Genomic DNA, 18767 nt, shown 5'->3' with positions numbered 1-18767 from the left:
TGAGGATATTTCCTTTTTCACCGTAGCCCTCTACGGGCTTCCAAATATCACTTTGCCAATTCCACAAGAACTGTCTTAGCGAAAGGCTTCTTGAGGGGAAAGCTGTAACTCTGTGAGATGATTTCACAGAACACAAAGAAGTTTCTCAGAAAGCTTCTTTCTCTTTGTTATCGGAGGATATTTTCTTTGGCCCTATAGACTTCAAAGGGATCCGAAATATCTGTTCTCAGATTCCACAGAAATAAGGCTAGCAAAGAGATCCACGAAATACAGATGTAACTCTGTGAGATGAATTAACAGGACACTAAGCAGTTTCTCAGAAAGCTTCTTTCCAGATTTCATCTGAGGATATTTAATTTTTCACCATAGCCCTCTATGGGCTTCCAAATATCACTTTGCCAATTCCACAAGAACTGTCTTAGCGAAAGGCTTCTTGAGGGGAAAGCTGTAACTCTGTGAGATGATTTCACGGAACACAAAGAAGTTTCTCAGAAAGCTTCTTTCTCTTTGTTATCGGAGGATATTTCCTTTGGCCCTATAGTCTTCAAAGGGATCCGAAATATCTGTTCTCAGATTCCACAGAAATAAGGCTAGCAAAGAGATCCACGAAATACAGATGTAACTCTGTGAGATAAATTAACAGAACACTAAGCAGTTTCACAGAAAGCTTCTTTCCAGATTTCATCTGAGGATATTTCCTTTTTCACCATAGCCCTCCATGGCTTCCAAATATATCTTTGCCAATTCCACAAGAACTGTCTGAGCGATAGGCTTCTTGAGGGGAAAGCTGTAACTCTGGGATATGATTTCACAGAACACAAAGAAGTTTCTCAGAAAGCTTCTTTCTCTTTGTTATCGGAGGATATTTCCTTTGGCCCTATAGTCTTCAAAGGGATCCGAAATATCTGTTCTCAGATTCCACAGAAATAAGGCTAGCAAAGAGATCCACGAAATACAGATGTAACTCTGTGAGATGAATTAACAGAACACTAAGCAGTTTCTCAGAAAGCTTCTTTCCAGATTTCATCTGAGGATATTTCCTTTTTCACCATAGCCCTCTATGGGCTTCCAATTATCACTTTGCCAATTCCACAAGAACTGTCTTAGCAAAAGGCTTCTTGAGGGGAAAGCTGTAACTCTGTGAGATGATTTCACAGAACACAAAGAAGTTTCTCAGAAAGCTTCTTTCTCTTTGTTATCGGAGGATATTTCCTTTGGCCCTATAGTCTTCAAAGGGATCCGAAATATCTGGTCTCAGATTCCACAGAAATAAGTCTAGCAAAGAGATCCACGAAATACAGATGTAAGTCTGTGAGATGAATTAACAGAACACTAAGCAGTTTCTCAGAAAGCTTCTTTCCAGATTTCATCTGAGGATATTTCCTTTTTCACCATAGCCCTCTATGGGCTTCCAAATATCACTTTGCCAAATCCACAAGAACTGTCTTAGCGAAAGGCTTCTTGAGGGGAAAGCTGTAACTCTGTGAGATGATTTCACAGAACACAAAGAAGTTTCTCAGAAAGCTTCTTTCTCTTTGTTATCGGAGGATATTTCCTTTGGCCCTATAGTCTTCAAAGAGATCCGAAATATCTGTTCTCAGATTCCACAGAAATAAGGCTAGCAAAGAGATCCACGAAAAACGATGTAACTCTGTGAGATGAATTAACAGAACACTAAGCAGTTTCTCAGAAAGCTTCTTTCCAGATTTCATCTGAGGATATTTCCTTTTTCACCATAGCCCTCTATGGGCTTCCAAATATCCCTTTGCCAATTCCACAAGAACTGTCTTAGCGAAAGGCTTCTTGAGGGGAAAGCTGTAACTCTGCGAGATGATTTCACAGAACACAAAGAAGTTTCTCAGAAAGCTTCTTTCTCTTTGTTATCGGAGGATATTTCCTTTGGCCCTATAGTCTTCAAAGGGATCCGAAATATCTGCTCTCAGATTCCACAGAAATAAGGCTAGCAAAGAGATCCACGAAAAACGATGTAACTCTGTGAGATGAATTAACAGAACACTAAGCAGTTTCTCAGAAAGCTTCTTTCCAGATTTCATCTGAGGATATTTCCTTTTTCACCATAGCCCTCTATGGGCTTCCAAATATCACTTTGCCAATTCCACAAGAACTGTCTTAGAGAAAGGCTTCTTGAGGGGAAAGCTGTAACTCTGTGAGATGATTTCACAGAACACAAAGAAGTTTCTCAGAAAGCTTCTTTCTCTTTGTTATCGGAGGATATTTCCTTTTTCCCTATAGTCTTCAAAGGGATCCGAAATATCTGTTCTCAGATTCCACAGAAATTAGTCTACCAAAGAGATCCACGAAATACAGATGTAACTCTGTGAGATGAATTAACAGAACACTAAGCAGTTTCTCAGAAAGCTTCTTTCCAGATTTCATCTGAGGATATTTCCTTTTTCACCATAGCCCTCTATGGGCTTCCAAATATCACTTTGCCAATTCCACAAGAACTGTCTTAGCGAAAGGCTTCTTGAGGGGAAAGCTGTAACTCTGTGAGATGATTTCACAGAACACAAAGAAGTTTCTCAGAAAGCTTCTTTCTCTTTGTTATCGGAGGATATTTCCTTTGGCCCTATAGACTTCAAAGGGATCCGAAATATCTGTTCTCAGATTCCACAGAAATAAGGCTAGCAAAGAGATCCACGAAATACAGATGTAAGTCTGTGAGATGAAGTAACAGAACACTAAGCAGTTTCTCAGAAAGCTTCTTTCCAGATTTCATCTGAGGATATTTCCTTTTTCACCGTAGCCCTCTACGGGCTTCCAAATATCACTTTGCCAATTCCACAAGAACTGTCTTAGCGAAAGGTTTCTTGAGGGGAAAGCTGTAACTCTGTGAGATGATTTCACAGAACACAAAGAAGTTTCTCAGAAAGCTTCTTTCTCTTTGTTATCGGAGGATATTTCCTTTGGCCCTATAGTCTTCAAAGGGATCCGAAATATCTGTTCTCAGATTCCACAGAAATAAGGCTAGTAAAGAGATCCACGAAATACAGATGTAACTCTGTGAGATAAATTTACAGAACACTAAGCAGTTTCACAGAAAGCTTCTTTCCAGATTTCATCTGAGGATATTTCCTTTTTCACCATAGCCCTCCATGGCTTCCAAATATTACTTTGCCAATTCCACAAGAACTGTCTTAGCGAAAGGCTTCTTGAGGGGAAAGCTGTAACTCTGTGAGATGATTTCACAGAACACAAAGAAGTTTCTCAGAAAGCTTCTTTCTCTTTGTTATCGGAGGATAATTCCTTTGGCCCTATAGTCTTCAAAGGGATCCGAAATATCTGTTCTCAGATTCCACAGAAATAAGGCTAGCAAAGAGATCCACGAAATACAGATGTAAGTCTGTGAGATGAATTAACAGAAAACTAAGCAGTTTCTCAGAAAGCTTCTTTCCAGATTTCATCTGAGGATATTTCCTTTTTCACAATAGCCCTCTATGGGCTGCCAAATATCCCTTTGCCAATTCCACAAGAACTGTCTTAGCGAAAGGCTTCTTGAGGGGAAAGCTGTAACTCTGCGAGATGATTTCACAGAACACAAAGAAGTTTCTCAGAAAGCTTCTTTCTCTTTGTTATCGGAGGATATTTCCTTTGGCCCTATAGTCTTCAAAGGGATCCGAAATATCTGTTCTCAGATTCCACAGAAATTAGTCTAGCAAAGAGATCCACGAAATACAGATGTAACTCTGTGAGATGAATTAACAGAACACTAAGCAGTTTCTCAGAAAGCTTCTTTCCAGATTTCATCTGAGGATATTTCCTTTTTCACCATAGCCCTCTATGGGCTTCCAAATATCACTTTGCCAATTCCACAAGAACTGTCTTAGCGAAAGGCTTCTTGAGGGGAAAGCTGTAACTCTGTGAGATGATTTCACAGAACACAAAGAAGTTTCTCAGAAAGCTTCTTTCTCTTTGTTATCGGAGGATATTTCCTTTGGCCCTATAGACTTCAAAGGGATCCGAAATATCTGTTCTCAGATTCCACAGAAATAAGGCTAGCAAAGAGATCCACGAAATACAGATGTAAGTCTGTGAGATGAAGTAACAGAACACTAAGCAGTTTCTCAGAAAGGTTCTTTCCAGATTTCATCTGAGGATATTTCCTTTTTCACCGTAGCCCTCTACGGGCTTCCAAATATCACTTTGCCAATTCCACAAGAACTGTCTTAGCGAAAGGTTTCTTGAGGGGAAAGCTGTAACTCTGTGAGATGATTTCACAGAACACAAAGAAGTTTCTCAGAAAGCTTCTTTCTCTTTGTTATCGGAGGATATTTCCTTTGGCCCTATAGACTTCAAAGGGATCCGAAATATCTGTTCTCATATTCCACAGAAATAAGGCTAGCAAAGAGATCCACGAAATACAGATGTAAGTCTGTGAGATGAAGTAACAGAACACTAAGCAGTTTTTCAGAAAGCTTCTTTCCAGATTTCATCTGAGGATATTTCCTTTTTCACCATAGCCCTCTACGGGCTTCCAAATATCACTTTGCCAATTCCACAAGAACTGTCTTAGCGAAAGGCTTCTTGAGGGGAAAGCTGTAACTCTGTGAGATGATTTCACAGAACACAAAGAAGTTTCTCAGAAAGCTTCTTTCTCTTTGTTATCGGAGGATATTTTCTTTGGCCCTATAGACTTCAAAGGGATCCGAAATATCTGTTCTCAGATTCCACAGAAATAAGGCTAGCAAAGAGATCCACGAAATACAGATGTAAGTCTGTGAGATGAATTAACAGGACACTAAGCAGTTTCTCAGAAAGCTTCTTTCCAGATTTCATCTGAGGATATTTAATTTTTCACCATAGCCCTCTATGGGCTTCCAAATATCACTTTGCCAATTCCACAAGAACTGTCTTAGCGAAAGGCTTCTTGAGGGGAAAGCTGTAACTCTGTGAGATGATTTCACGGAACACAAAGAAGTTTCTCAGAAAGCTTCTTTCTCTTTGTTATCGGAGGATATTTCCTTTGGCCCTATAGTCTTCAAAGGGATCCGAAATATCTGTTCTCAGATTCCACAGAAATAAGGCTAGCAAAGAGATCCACGAAATACAGATGTAACTCTGTGAGATAAATTAACAGAACACTAAGCAGTTTCACAGAAAGCTTCTTTCCAGATTTCATCTGAGGATATTTCCTTTTTCACCATAGCCCTCCATGGCTTCCAAATATATCTTTGCCAATTCCACAAGAACTGTCTGAGCGAAAGGCTTCTTGAGGGGAAAGCTGTAACTCTGTGAGATGATTTCACAGAACACAAAGAAGTTTCTCAGAAAGCTTCTTTCTCTTTGTTATCGGAGGATAATTCCTTTGGCCCTATAGTCTTCAAAGGGATCCGAAATATCTGTTCTCAGATTCCACAGAAATAAGGCTAGCAAAGAGATGCACGAAATACAGATGTAAGTCTGTGAGATGAATTAACAGAAAACTAAGCAGTTTCTCAGAAAGCTTCTTTCCAGATTTCATCTGAGGATATTTCCTTTTTCACCATAGCCCTCTATGGGCTTCCAAATATCCCTTTGCCAATTCCACAAGAACTGTCTTAGCGAAAGGCTTCTTGAGGGGAAAGCTGTAACTCTGTCAGATGATTTCACAGAACACAAAGAAGTTTCTCAGAAAGCTTCTTTCTCGTTGTTATCGGAGGATATTTCCTTTGGCCCTATAGACTTCAAAGGGATCCGAAATATCTGTTCTCAGATTCCACAGAAATAAGGCTAGCAAAGAGATCCACGAAATACAGATGTAACTCTGTGAGATGAATTAACAGAACACTAAGCAGTTTCTCAGAAAACTTCTTTCCAGATTTCATGTGAGGATATTTCCTTTTTCACCATAGCCCTCTATGGGCTTCCAAATATCACTTTGCCAATTCCACAAGAACTGTCTTAGCGAAAGGCTTCTTGAGGGGAAAGCTGTAACTCTGTGAGATGATTTCACAGAACACAAAGAAGTTTCTCAGAAAGCTTCTTTGTCTTTGTTATCGGAGGATCTTTCCTTTGGCCCTATAGTCTTCAAAGGGATCCGAAATATCTGTTCTCAGATTCTACAGAAATAAGGCTAGCAAAGAGATCCACGAAATACAGATGTAACTCTGTGAGATGAATTAACAGGACACTAAGCAGTTTCTCAGAAAGCTTCTTTCCAGATTTCATCTGAGGATATTTCCTTTTTCACCATAGCCCTCTATGGGCTTCCAAATATCACTTTGCCAATTCCACAAGAACTGTCTTAGCAAAAGGCTTCTTGAGGGGAAAGCAGTAACTCTGTGAGATGATTTCACAGAACACAAAGAAGTTTCTCAGAAAGCTTCTTTCTCTTTGTTATCGGAGGATATTTCCTTTGGCCCTATAGTCTTCAAAGGGATCCGAAATATCTGTTCTCAGATTCCACAGAAATAAGGCTAGCAAAGAGATCCACGAAATACAGATGTAACTCTCTGAGATGAATTAACAGGACACTAAGCAGTTTCTCAGAAAGCTTCTTTCCAGATTTCATCTGAGGATATTTCCTTTTTCACCATAGCCCTCTATGGGCTTCCAAATATCAATTTTCCAATTCCACAAGAACTGTCTTAGCGAAAGGCTTCTTGAGGGGAAAGCTGTAACTCTGGGATATGATTTCACAGAACACAAAGAAGTTTCTCAGAAAGCTTCTTTCTCTTTGTTATCGGAGGATATTTCCTTTGGCCCTATAGTCTTCAAAGGGATCCGAAATATCTGTTCTCAGATTCCACAGAAATAAGGCTAGCAAAGAGATCCACGAAATACAGATGTAACTCTGGGAGATGAATTAACAGAACACTAAGCAGTTTCTCAGAAAGCTTCTTTCCAGATTTCATCTGAGGATATTTCCTTTTTCACCATAGCCCTCTATGGGCTTCCAATTATCACTTTGCCAATTCCACAAGAACTGTCTTAGCGAAAGGCTTCTTGAGGGGAAAGCTGTAACTCTGTGAGATGATTTCACAGAACACAAAGAAGTTTCTCAGAAAGCTTCTTTCTCTTTGTTATCGGAGGATATTTCCTTTGGCCCTATAGTCTTCAAAGGGATCCGAAATATCTGGTCTCAGATTCCACAGAAATAAGGCTAGCAAAGAGATCCACGAAATACAGATGTAACTCTGTGAGATGAATTAACAGGACACTAAGCAGTTTCTCAGAAAGCTTCTTTCCAGATTTCATCTGAGGATATTTAATTTTTCACCATAGCCCTCTATGGGCTTCCTAATATCACTTTGCCAATTCCACAAGAACTGTCTTAGCGAAAGGCTTCTTGAGGGGAAAGCTGTAACTCTGTGAGATGATTTCACAGAATACAAAGAAGTTTCTCAGAAAGCTTCTTTCTCTTTGTTATCGGAGGATATTTCCTTTGGCCCTATAGTCTTCAAAGGGATCCGAAATATCTGTTCTCAGATTCCACAGAAATAAGGCTAGCAAAGAGATCCACGAAATACAGATGTAACTCTGTGAGATAAATTAACAGAACACTAAGCAGTTTCACAGAAAGCTTCTTTCCAGATTTCATCTAGGATATTTCCTTTTTCACCGTAGCCCTCCATGGCTTCCAAATATCACTTTGCCAATTCCACAAGAAATGTCTTAGCGAAAGGCTTCATGAGGGGAAAGCTGTAACTCTGTGAGATGATTTCACAGAACACAAAGAAGTTTCTCAGAAAGCTTCTTTCTCTTTGTTATCGGAGGATAATTCCTTTGGCCCTATAGTCTTCAAAGGGATCCGAAATATCTGTTCTCAGATTCCACAGAAATAAGGCTAGCAAAGAGATCCACGAAATACAGATGTAAGTCTGTGAGATGAATTAACAGAAAACTAAGCAGTTTCTCAGAAAGCTTCTTTCCAGATTTCATCTGAGGATATTTCCTTTTTCACCATAGCCCTCTATGGGCTTCCAAATATCCCTTTGCCAATTCCACAAGAACTGTCTTAGCGAAAGGCTTCTTGAGGGGAAAGCTGTAACTCTGTGAGATGATTTCACGGAACACAAAGAAGTTTCTCAGAAAGCTTCTTTCTCTTTGTTATCGGAGGATATTTCCTTTGGCCCTATAGTCTTCAAAGGGATCCGAAATATCTGTTCTCAGATTCCACAGAAATAAGGCTAGCAAAGAGATCCACGAAATACAGATGTAACTCTGTGAGATAAATTAACAGAACACTAAGCAGTTTCACAGAAAGCTTCTTTCCAGATTTCATCTGAGGATATTTCCTTTTTCACCATAGCCCTCCATGGCTTCCAAATATATCTTTGCCAATTCCACAAGAACTGTCTGAGCGAAAGGCTTCTTGAGGGGAAAGCTGTAACTCTGTGAGATGATTTCACAGAACACAAAGAAGTTTCTCAGAAAGCTTCTTTCTCTTTGTTATCGGAGGATAATTCCTTTGGCCCTATAGTCTTCAAAGGGATCCGAAATATCTGTTCTCAGATTCCACAGAAATAAGGCTAGCAAAGAGATGCACGAAATACAGATGTAAGTCTGTGAGATGAATTAACAGAAAACTAAGCAGTTTCTCAGAAAGCTTCTTTCCAGATTTCATCTGAGGATATTTCCTTTTTCACCATAGCCCTCTATGGGCTTCCAAATATCCCTTTGCCAATTCCACAAGAACTGTCTTAGCGAAAGGCTTCTTGAGGGGAAAGCTGTAACTCTGTCAGATGATTTCACAGAACACAAAGAAGTTTCTCAGAAAGCTTCTTTCTCGTTGTTATCGGAGGATATTTCCTTTGGCCCTATAGACTTCAAAGGGATCCGAAATATCTGTTCTCAGATTCCACAGAAATAAGGCTAGCAAAGAGATCCACGAAATACAGATGTAACTCTGTGAGATGAATTAACAGAACACTAAGCAGTTTCTCAGAAAACTTCTTTCCAGATTTCATGTGAGGATATTTCCTTTTTCACCATAGCCCTCTATGGGCTTCCAAATATCACTTTGCCAATTCCACAAGAACTGTCTTAGCGAAAGGCTTCTTGAGGGGAAAGCTGTAACTCTGTGAGATGATTTCACAGAACACAAAGAAGTTTCTCAGAAAGCTTCTTTGTCTTTGTTATCGGAGGATCTTTCCTTTGGCCCTATAGTCTTCAAAGGGATCCGAAATATCTGTTCTCAGATTCTACAGAAATAAGGCTAGCAAAGAGATCCACGAAATACAGATGTAACTCTGTGAGATGAATTAACAGGACACTAAGCAGTTTCTCAGAAAGCTTCTTTCCAGATTTCATCTGAGGATATTTCCTTTTTCACCATAGCCCTCTATGGGCTTCCAAATATCACTTTGCCAATTCCACAAGAACTGTCTTAGCAAAAGGCTTCTTGAGGGGAAAGCAGTAACTCTGTGAGATGATTTCACAGAACACAAAGAAGTTTCTCAGAAAGCTTCTTTCTCTTTGTTATCGGAGGATATTTCCTTTGGCCCTATAGTCTTCAAAGGGATCCGAAATATCTGTTCTCAGATTCCACAGAAATAAGGCTAGCAAAGAGATCCACGAAATACAGATGTAACTCTCTGAGATGAATTAACAGGACACTAAGCAGTTTCTCAGAAAGCTTCTTTCCAGATTTCATCTGAGGATATTTCCTTTTTCACCATAGCCCTCTATGGGCTTCCAAATATCAATTTTCCAATTCCACAAGAACTGTCTTAGCGAAAGGCTTCTTGAGGGGAAAGCTGTAACTCTGGGATATGATTTCACAGAACACAAAGAAGTTTCTCAGAAAGCTTCTTTCTCTTTGTTATCGGAGGATATTTCCTTTGGCCCTATAGTCTTCAAAGGGATCCGAAATATCTGTTCTCAGATTCCACAGAAATAAGGCTAGCAAAGAGATCCACGAAATACAGATGTAACTCTGGGAGATGAATTAACAGAACACTAAGCAGTTTCTCAGAAAGCTTCTTTCCAGATTTCATCTGAGGATATTTCCTTTTTCACCATAGCCCTCTATGGGCTTCCAATTATCACTTTGCCAATTCCACAAGAACTGTCTTAGCGAAAGGCTTCTTGAGGGGAAAGCTGTAACTCTGTGAGATGATTTCACAGAACACAAAGAAGTTTCTCAGAAAGCTTCTTTCTCTTTGTTATCGGAGGATATTTCCTTTGGCCCTATAGTCTTCAAAGGGATCCGAAATATCTGGTCTCAGATTCCACAGAAATAAGGCTAGCAAAGAGATCCACGAAATACAGATGTAACTCTGTGAGATGAATTAACAGGACACTAAGCAGTTTCTCAGAAAGCTTCTTTCCAGATTTCATCTGAGGATATTTAATTTTTCACCATAGCCCTCTATGGGCTTCCTAATATCACTTTGCCAATTCCACAAGAACTGTCTTAGCGAAAGGCTTCTTGAGGGGAAAGCTGTAACTCTGTGAGATGATTTCACAGAATACAAAGAAGTTTCTCAGAAAGCTTCTTTCTCTTTGTTATCGGAGGATATTTCCTTTGGCCCTATAGTCTTCAAAGGGATCCGAAATATCTGTTCTCAGATTCCACAGAAATAAGGCTAGCAAAGAGATCCACGAAATACAGATGTAACTCTGTGAGATAAATTAACAGAACACTAAGCAGTTTCACAGAAAGCTTCTTTCCAGATTTCATCTAGGATATTTCCTTTTTCACCGTAGCCCTCCATGGCTTCCAAATATCACTTTGCCAATTCCACAAGAAATGTCTTAGCGAAAGGCTTCATGAGGGGAAAGCTGTAACTCTGTGAGATGATTTCACAGAACACAAAGAAGTTTCTCAGAAAGCTTCTTTCTCTTTGTTATCGGAGGATAATTCCTTTGGCCCTATAGTCTTCAAAGGGATCCGAAATATCTGTTCTCAGATTCCACAGAAATAAGGCTAGCAAAGAGATCCACGAAATACAGATGTAAGTCTGTGAGATGAATTAACAGAAAACTAAGCAGTTTCTCAGAAAGCTTCTTTCCAGATTTCATCTGAGGATATTTCCTTTTTCACCATAGCCCTCTATGGGCTTCCAAATATCCCTTTGCCAATTCCACAAGAACTGTCTTAGCGAAAGGCTTCTTGAGGGGAAAGCTGTAACTCTGTGAGATGATTTCACAGAACACAAAGAAGTTTCTCAGAAAGCTTCTTTCTCGTTGTTATCGGAGGATATTTCCTTTGGCCCTATAGACTTCAAAGGGATCCGAAATATCTGTTCTCAGATTCCACAGAAATAAGGCTAGCAAAGAGATCCACGAAATACAGATGTAACTCTGTGAGATGAATTAACAGAACACTAAGCCGTTTCACAGAAAGCTTCTTTCCAGATTTCATCTGAGGATATTTCCTTTTTCACCATAGCCCTCTATGGGCTTCCAAATATCACTTTGCCAATTCCACAAGAACTGTCTTAGCGAAAGGCTTCTTGAGGGGAAAGCTGTAACTCTGTGAGATGATTTCACAGAACACAAAGAAGTTTCTCAGAAAGCTTCTTTGTCTTTGTTATCGGAGGATCTTTCCTTTGGCCCTATAGTCTTCAAAGGGATCCGAAATATCTGTTCTCAGATTCCACAGAAATAAGGCTAGCAAAGAGATCCACGAAATACAGATGTAACTCTGTGAGATGAATTAACAGGACACTAAGCAGTTTCTCAGAAAGCTTCTTTCCAGATTTCATCTGAGGATATTTCCTTTTTCACCATAGCCCTCTATGGGCTTCCAAATATCACTTTGCCAATTCCACAAGAACTGTCTTAGCAAAAGGCTTCTTGAGGGGAAAGCAGTAACTCTGTGAGATGATTTCACAGAACACAAAGAAGTTTCTCAGAAAGCTTCTTTCTCTTTGTTATCGGAGGATATTTCCTTTGGCCCTATAGTCTTCAAAGGGATCCGAAATATCTGTTCTCAGATTCCACAGAAATAAGGCTAGCAAAGAGATCCACGAAATACAGATGTAACTCTCTGAGATGAATTAACAGGACACTAAGTAGTTTCTCAGAAAGCTTCTTTCCAGATTTCATCTGAGGATATTTCCTTTTTCAGCATAGCCCTCTATGGGCTTCCAAATATCAATTTTCCAATTCCACAAGAACTGTCTTAGCGAAAGGCTTCTTGAGGGGAAAGCTGTAACTCTGGGATATGATTTCACAGAACACAAAGAAGTTTCTCAGAAAGCTTCTTTCTCTTTGTTATCGGAGGATATTTCCTTTGGCCCTATAGTCTTCAAAGGGATCCGAAATATCTGTTCTCAGATTCCACAGAAATAAGGCTAGCAAAGAGATCCACGAAATACAGATGTAACTCTGGGAGATGAATTAACAGAACACTAAGCAGTTTCTCAGAAAGCTTCTTTCCAGATTTCATCTGAGGATATTTCCTTTTTCACCATAGCCCTCTATGGGCTTCCAATTATCACTTTGCCAATTCCACAAGAACTGTCTTAGCGAAAGGCTTCTTGAGGGGAAAGCTGTAACTCTGTGAGATGATTTCACAGAACACAAAGAAGTTTCTCAGAAAGCTTCTTTCTCTTTGTTATCGGAGGATATTTCCTTTGGCCCTATAGTCTTCAAAGGGATCCGAAATATCTGGTCTCAGATTCCACAGAAATAAGGCTAGCAAAGAGATCCACGAAATACAGATGTAACTCTGTGAGATGAATTAACAGGACACTAAGCAGTTTCTCAGAAAGCTTCTTTCCAGATTTCATCTGAGGATATTTAATTTTTCACCATAGCCCTCTATGGGCTTCCTAATATCACTTTGCCAATTCCACAAGAACTGTCTTAGCGAAAGGCTTCTTGAGGGGAAAGCTGTAACTCTGTGAGATGATTTCACAGAATACAAAGAAGTTTCTCAGAAAGCTTCTTTCTCTTTGTTATCGGAGGATATTTCCTTTGGCCCTATAGTCTTCAAAGGGATCCGAAATATCTGTTCTCAGATTCCACAGAAATAAGGCTAGCAAAGAGATCCACGAAATACAGATGTAACTCTGTGAGATAAATTAACAGAACACTAAGCAGTTTCACAGAAAGCTTCTTTCCAGATTTCATCTAGGATATTTCCTTTTTCACCGTAGCCCTCCATGGCTTCCAAATATCACTTTGCCAATTCCACAAGAAATGTCTTAGCGAAAGGCTTCATGAGGGGAAAGCTGTAACTCTGTGAGATGATTTCACAGAACACAAAGAAGTTTCTCAGAAAGCTTCTTTCTCTTTGTTATCGGAGGATAATTCCTTTGGCCCTATAGTCTTCAAAGGGATCCGAAATATCTGTTCTCAGATTCCACAGAAATAAGGCTAGCAAAGAGATCCACGAAATACAGATGTAAGTCTGTGAGATGAATTAACAGAAAACTAAGCAGTTTCTCAGAAAGCTTCTTTCCAGATTTCATCTGAGGATATTTCCTTTTTCACCATAGCCCTCTATGGGCTTCCAAATATCCCTTTGCCAATTCCACAAGAACTGTCTTAGCGAAAGGCTTCTTGAGGGGAAAGCTGTAACTCTGTGAGATGATTTCACAGAACACAAAGAAGTTTCTCAGAAAGCTTCTTTCTCGTTGTTATCGGAGGATATTTCCTTTGGCCCTATAGACTTCAAAGGGATCCGAAATATCTGTTCTCAGATTCCACAGAAATAAGGCTAGCAAAGAGATCCACGAAATACAGATGTAACTCTGTGAGATGAATTAACAGAACACTAAGCCGTTTCACAGAAAGCTTCTTTCCAGATTTCATCTGAGGATATTTCCTTTTTCACCATAGCCCTCTATGGGCTTCCAAATATCACTTTGCCAATTCCACAAGAACTGTCTTAGCGAAAGGCTTCTTGAGGGGAAAGCTGTAACTCTGTGAGATGATTTCACAGAAGACAAAGAAGTTTCTCAGAAAGCTTCTTTCTCTTTGTTATCGGAGGATATTTCCTTTGGCCCTATAGTCTTCAAAGGGATCCGAAATATCTGTTCTCAGATTCCACAGAAATAAGGCTAGCAAAGAGATCCACGAAATACAGATGTAACTCTGTGAGATGAATTAACAGAACACTAAGCAGTTTCTCAGAAAACTTCTTTCCAGATTTCATGTGAGGATATTTCCTTTTTCACCATAGCCCTCTATGGGCTTCCAAATATCACTTTGCCAATTCCACAAGAACTGTCTTAGCGAAAGGCTTCTTGAGGGGAAAGCTGTAACTCTGTGAGATGATTTCACAGAACACAAAGAAGTTTCTCAGAAAGCTTCTTTGTCTTTGTTATCGGAGGATCTTTCCTTTGGCCCTATAGTCTTCAAAGGGATCCGAAATATCTGTTCTCAGATTCCACAGAAATAAGGCTAGCAAAGAGATCCACGAAATACAGATGTAACTCTGTGAGATGAATTAACAGGACACTAAGCAGTTTCTCAGAAAGCTTCTTTCCAGATTTCATCTGAGGATATTTCCTTTTTCACCATAGCCCTCTATGGGCTTCCAAATATCACTTTGCCAATTCCACCAGAACTGTCTTAGCAAAAGGCTTCTTGAGGGGAAAGCAGTAACTCTGTGAGATGATTTCACAGAACACAAAGAAGTTTCTCAGAAAGCTTCTTTCTCTTTGTTATCGGAGGATATTTCCTTTGGCCCTATAGTCTTCAAAGGGATCCGAAATATCTGTTCTCAGATTCCACAGAAATAAGGCTAGCAAAGAGATCCACGAAATACAGATGTAACTCTCTGAGATGAATTAACAGGACACTAAGCAGTTTCTCAGAAAGCTTCTTTCCAGATTTCATCTGAGGATATTTCCTTTTTCACCATAGCCCTCTATGGGCTTCCAAATATCAATTTTCCAATTCCACAAGAACTGTCTTAGCGAAAGGCTTCTTGAGGGGAAAGCTGTAACTCTGGGATATGATTTCACAGAACACAAAGAAGTTTCTCAGAAAGCTTCTTTCTCTTTGTTATCGGAGGATATTTCCTTTGGCCCTATAGTCTTCAAAGGGATCCGAAATATCTGTTCTCAGATTCCACAGAAATAAGGCTAGCAAAGAGATCCACGAAATACAGATGTAACTCTGTGAGATGAATTAACAGAACACTAAGCAGTTTCTCAGAAAGCTTCTTTCCAGATTTCATCTGAGGATATTTCCTTTTTCACCATAGCCCTCTATGGGCTTCCAATTATCACTTTGCCAATTCCACAAGAACTGTCTTAGCGAAAGGCTTCTTGAGGGGAAAGCTGTAACTCTGTGAGATGATTTCACAGAACACAAAGAAGTTTCTCAGAAAGCTTCTTTCTCTTTGTTATCGGAGGATATTTCCTTTGGCCCTATAGTCTTCAAAGGGATCCGAAATATCTGGTCTCAGATTCCACAGAAATAAGTCTAGCAAAGAGATCCACGAAATACAGATGTAAGTCTGTGAGATGAATTAACAGAACACTAAGCAGTTTCTCAGGAAGCTTCTTTCCAGATTTCATCTGAGGATATTTCCTTTTTCACCATAGCCCTCTATGGGCTTCCAAATATCACTTTGCCAAATCCACAAGAACTGTCTTAGCGAAAGGCTTCTTGAGGGGAAAGCTGTAACTCTGTGAGATGATTTCACAGAACACAAAGAAGTTTCTCAGAAAGCTTCTTTGTCTTTGTTATCGGAGGATATTTCCTTTGGCCCTATAGTCTTCAAAGAGATCCGAAATATCTGTTCTCAGATTCCACAGAAATAAGGCTAGCAAAGAGATCCATGAAATACAGGTGTAACTCTGTGAGATGAATTAACAGAACACTAAGCAGTTTCTCAGAAAGCTTCTTTCCAGATTTCATCTGAGGATATTTCCTTTTTCACCGTAGCCCTCTACGGGCTTCCAAATATCACTTTGCCAATTCCACAAGAACTGTCTTAGCGAAAGGCTTCTTGCGGGGAAAGCTGTAACTCTGTGAGATGATTTCACAGAACACAAAGAAGTTTCTCAGAAAGCTTCTTTCTCTTTGTTATCGGAGGATATTTCCTTTGGCCCTATAGACTTCAAAGGGATCCGAAATATCTGTTCTCAGATTCCACAGAAATAAGGCTAGCAAAGAGATCCATGAAATACAGATGTAACTCTGTGAGATGAATTAACAGGACACTAAGCAGTTTCTCAGAAAGCTTCTTTCCAGATTTCATCTGAGGATATTTCCTTTTTCACCATAGCCCTCTATGGGCTTCCAAATATCACTTTGCCAATTCCACAAGAACTGTCTTAGCGAAAGGCTTCTTGAGGGGAAAGCTGTAACTCTGTGAGATGATTTCACAGAACACAAAGAAGTTTCTCAGAAAGCTTCTTTCTCTTTGTTATCGGAGGATATTTCCTTTGGCCCCATAGACTTCAAAGGGATCCGAAATATCTGTTCTCAGATTCCACAGAAATAAGGCTAGCAAAGAGATCCACGAAATACAGAGGTAACTCTGTGAGATGAATTAACAGAACACTAAGCAGTTTCTCAGAAAGCTTCTTTCCAGATTTCATCTGAGGATATTTCCTTTTTCACCATAGCCCTCTATGGGCTTCCAAATATCACTTTGCCAATTCCACAAGAACTGTCTTAGCGAAAGGCTTCTTGAGGGGAAAGCTGTAACTCTGTGAGATGAATTAACAGGACACTAAGCAGTTTCTCAGAAAGCTTCTTTCCAGATTTCATCTGAGGATATTTCCTTTTTCACCATAGCCCTCTATGGCTTCCAAATATCACTTTGCCAATTCCACAAGAACTGTCTTAGCGAAAGGCTTCTTGAGGGGAAAGCTGTAACTCTGTGAGATGATTTCAAAGAACACAAAGAAGTTTCTCAGAAAGCTTCTTTCTCTTTGTTATCGGAGGATATTTCCTTTGGCCCTATAGTCTTCAAAGGGATCCGAAATATCTGTTCTCAGATTCCACAGAAATAAGGCTAGCAAAGAGATCCACGAAATACAGATGTAACTCTGTGAGATGAATTAACAGAACACTAAGCAGTTTCACAGAAAGCTTCTTTCCAGATTTCTTCTGAGGATATTTCCTTTTTCACCATAGCCCTCTATGGCTTCCAAATATAACTTTGCCAATTCCACAAGAACTGTCTTAGCTAAAGGTTACTTGAGGGGAACGCTGTAACTCTGTGAGATGATTTCACAGAACACAAAGAAGTTTCTCAGAAAGCTTCTTTCTCTTTGTTATCGGAGGATATTTTCTTTGGCCCTATAGTCTTCAAAGGGATCCGAAATAGCTGTTCTCAGATTCCAGAGAAATAAGGCTAGCAAAGAGATCCACGAAATACAGATGTAACTCTCTGAGATGAATTAACAGGACACTAAGCAGTTTCTAAGAAAGCTTCTTTCCAGATTTCATCTGAGGATATTTCCTTTTTCACTATAGCCCTCTAAGGGCTTCCAAATATCACTTTGCCTATTCCACAAGAACTGTCTTAGCGAAAGGCTTATTGAGGGGAAAGCTGTAACTCTGTGAGATGATTTCACAGAACACAAAGAAGTTTCTCAGAAAGCTTCTTTCTCTTTGTTATGGGAGGATATTTCCTTTGGCCCTATAGTCTTCAAAGGGATGCGAAATATCTGTTCTCAGATTCCACAGAAATAAGGCTAGCAAAGAGATCCACGAAATACAGATGTAACTCTGTGAGATGAATTAACAGGACACTAAGCAGTTTCTCAGAAAGCTTCTTTCCAGATTTCATCTGAGGATATTTCCTTTTTCACCATAGCCCTCTATGGGCTTCCAAATATCACTTTGCCAATTCCACAAGAACTGTCTTAGCGAAAGGCTTCTTGAGGGGAAAGCTGTAACTCTGTGAGATGATTTCCCAGAACACAAAGAAGTTTCTCAGAAAGCTTCTTTCTCTTTGTTATCGGAGGATATTTCCTTTGGCCCTATAGTCTTCAAAGGGATCCGAAATATCTGTTCTCAGATTCCACAGAAATAAGGCTAGCAAAAAGATCCACGAAATACAGATGTAACTCTGTGAGATGAATTAACAGGACACTAAGCAGTTTCTCAGAAAGCTTCTTTCCAGATTTCATCTGAGGATATTTCCTTTTACACCATAGCCCTCTAGGGGCTTCCAAATATCACTTTGCCAATTCCAAAAGAACTGTCTTAGCCAAAGGCTTCTTGAGGGTAAAGCTGTAACTCTGTGAGATGATTTCACAGAACACAAAGAAGTTTCTCAGAAAGCTTCTTTCTCTTTGTTATCGGAGGATATTTCCTTTGGCCCTATATTCTTCAAAGGGATCCGAAATATCTGTTCTCAGATTTAACAGAAATAAGGCTAGCAAAGAGATCCACGAAATACAGATGTAACTCTGTGAGATGAATTAACAGAACACTAAGCAGTTTCACAGAAAGCTTCTTTCCAGATTTCATCTGAGGATATTTCCTTTTTCACCATAGCCCTCTATGGGCTTCCAAATATCACTTTGCCAATTCCACAAGAACTGTCTTAGCGAAAGGCTTCTTGAGGGGAAAGCTGTAACTCTGTGAGATGATTTCACAGAACACAAAGAAGTTTCTCAGAAAGCTTCTTTCTCTTTGTTATCGGAGGATATTTCCTTTGGCCCTATAGACTTCAAAGGGATCCGAAATATCTGTTCTCAGATTCCACAGAAATAAGGCTAGCAAAGAGATCCACGAAATACAGATGTAACTCTGTGAGATGAATTAACAGGACACTAAGCAGTTTCTCAGAAAGCTTCTTTCCAGATTTCATCTGAGGATATTTCCTTTTTCACCATAGCCCTCTATGGCTTCCAAATATCACTTTGCCAATTCCACAAGAACTGTCTTAGCGAAAGGCT

Source organism: Macaca nemestrina, chromosome 5, assembly GCF_043159975.1.
Source record: "Macaca nemestrina isolate mMacNem1 chromosome 5, mMacNem.hap1, whole genome shotgun sequence".
Lineage (NCBI taxonomy): Eukaryota > Metazoa > Chordata > Mammalia > Primates > Cercopithecidae > Macaca > Macaca nemestrina.
The sequence above is the reverse complement of the archived record's forward strand: the minus strand, read 5'-3'. Positions refer to the sequence as shown.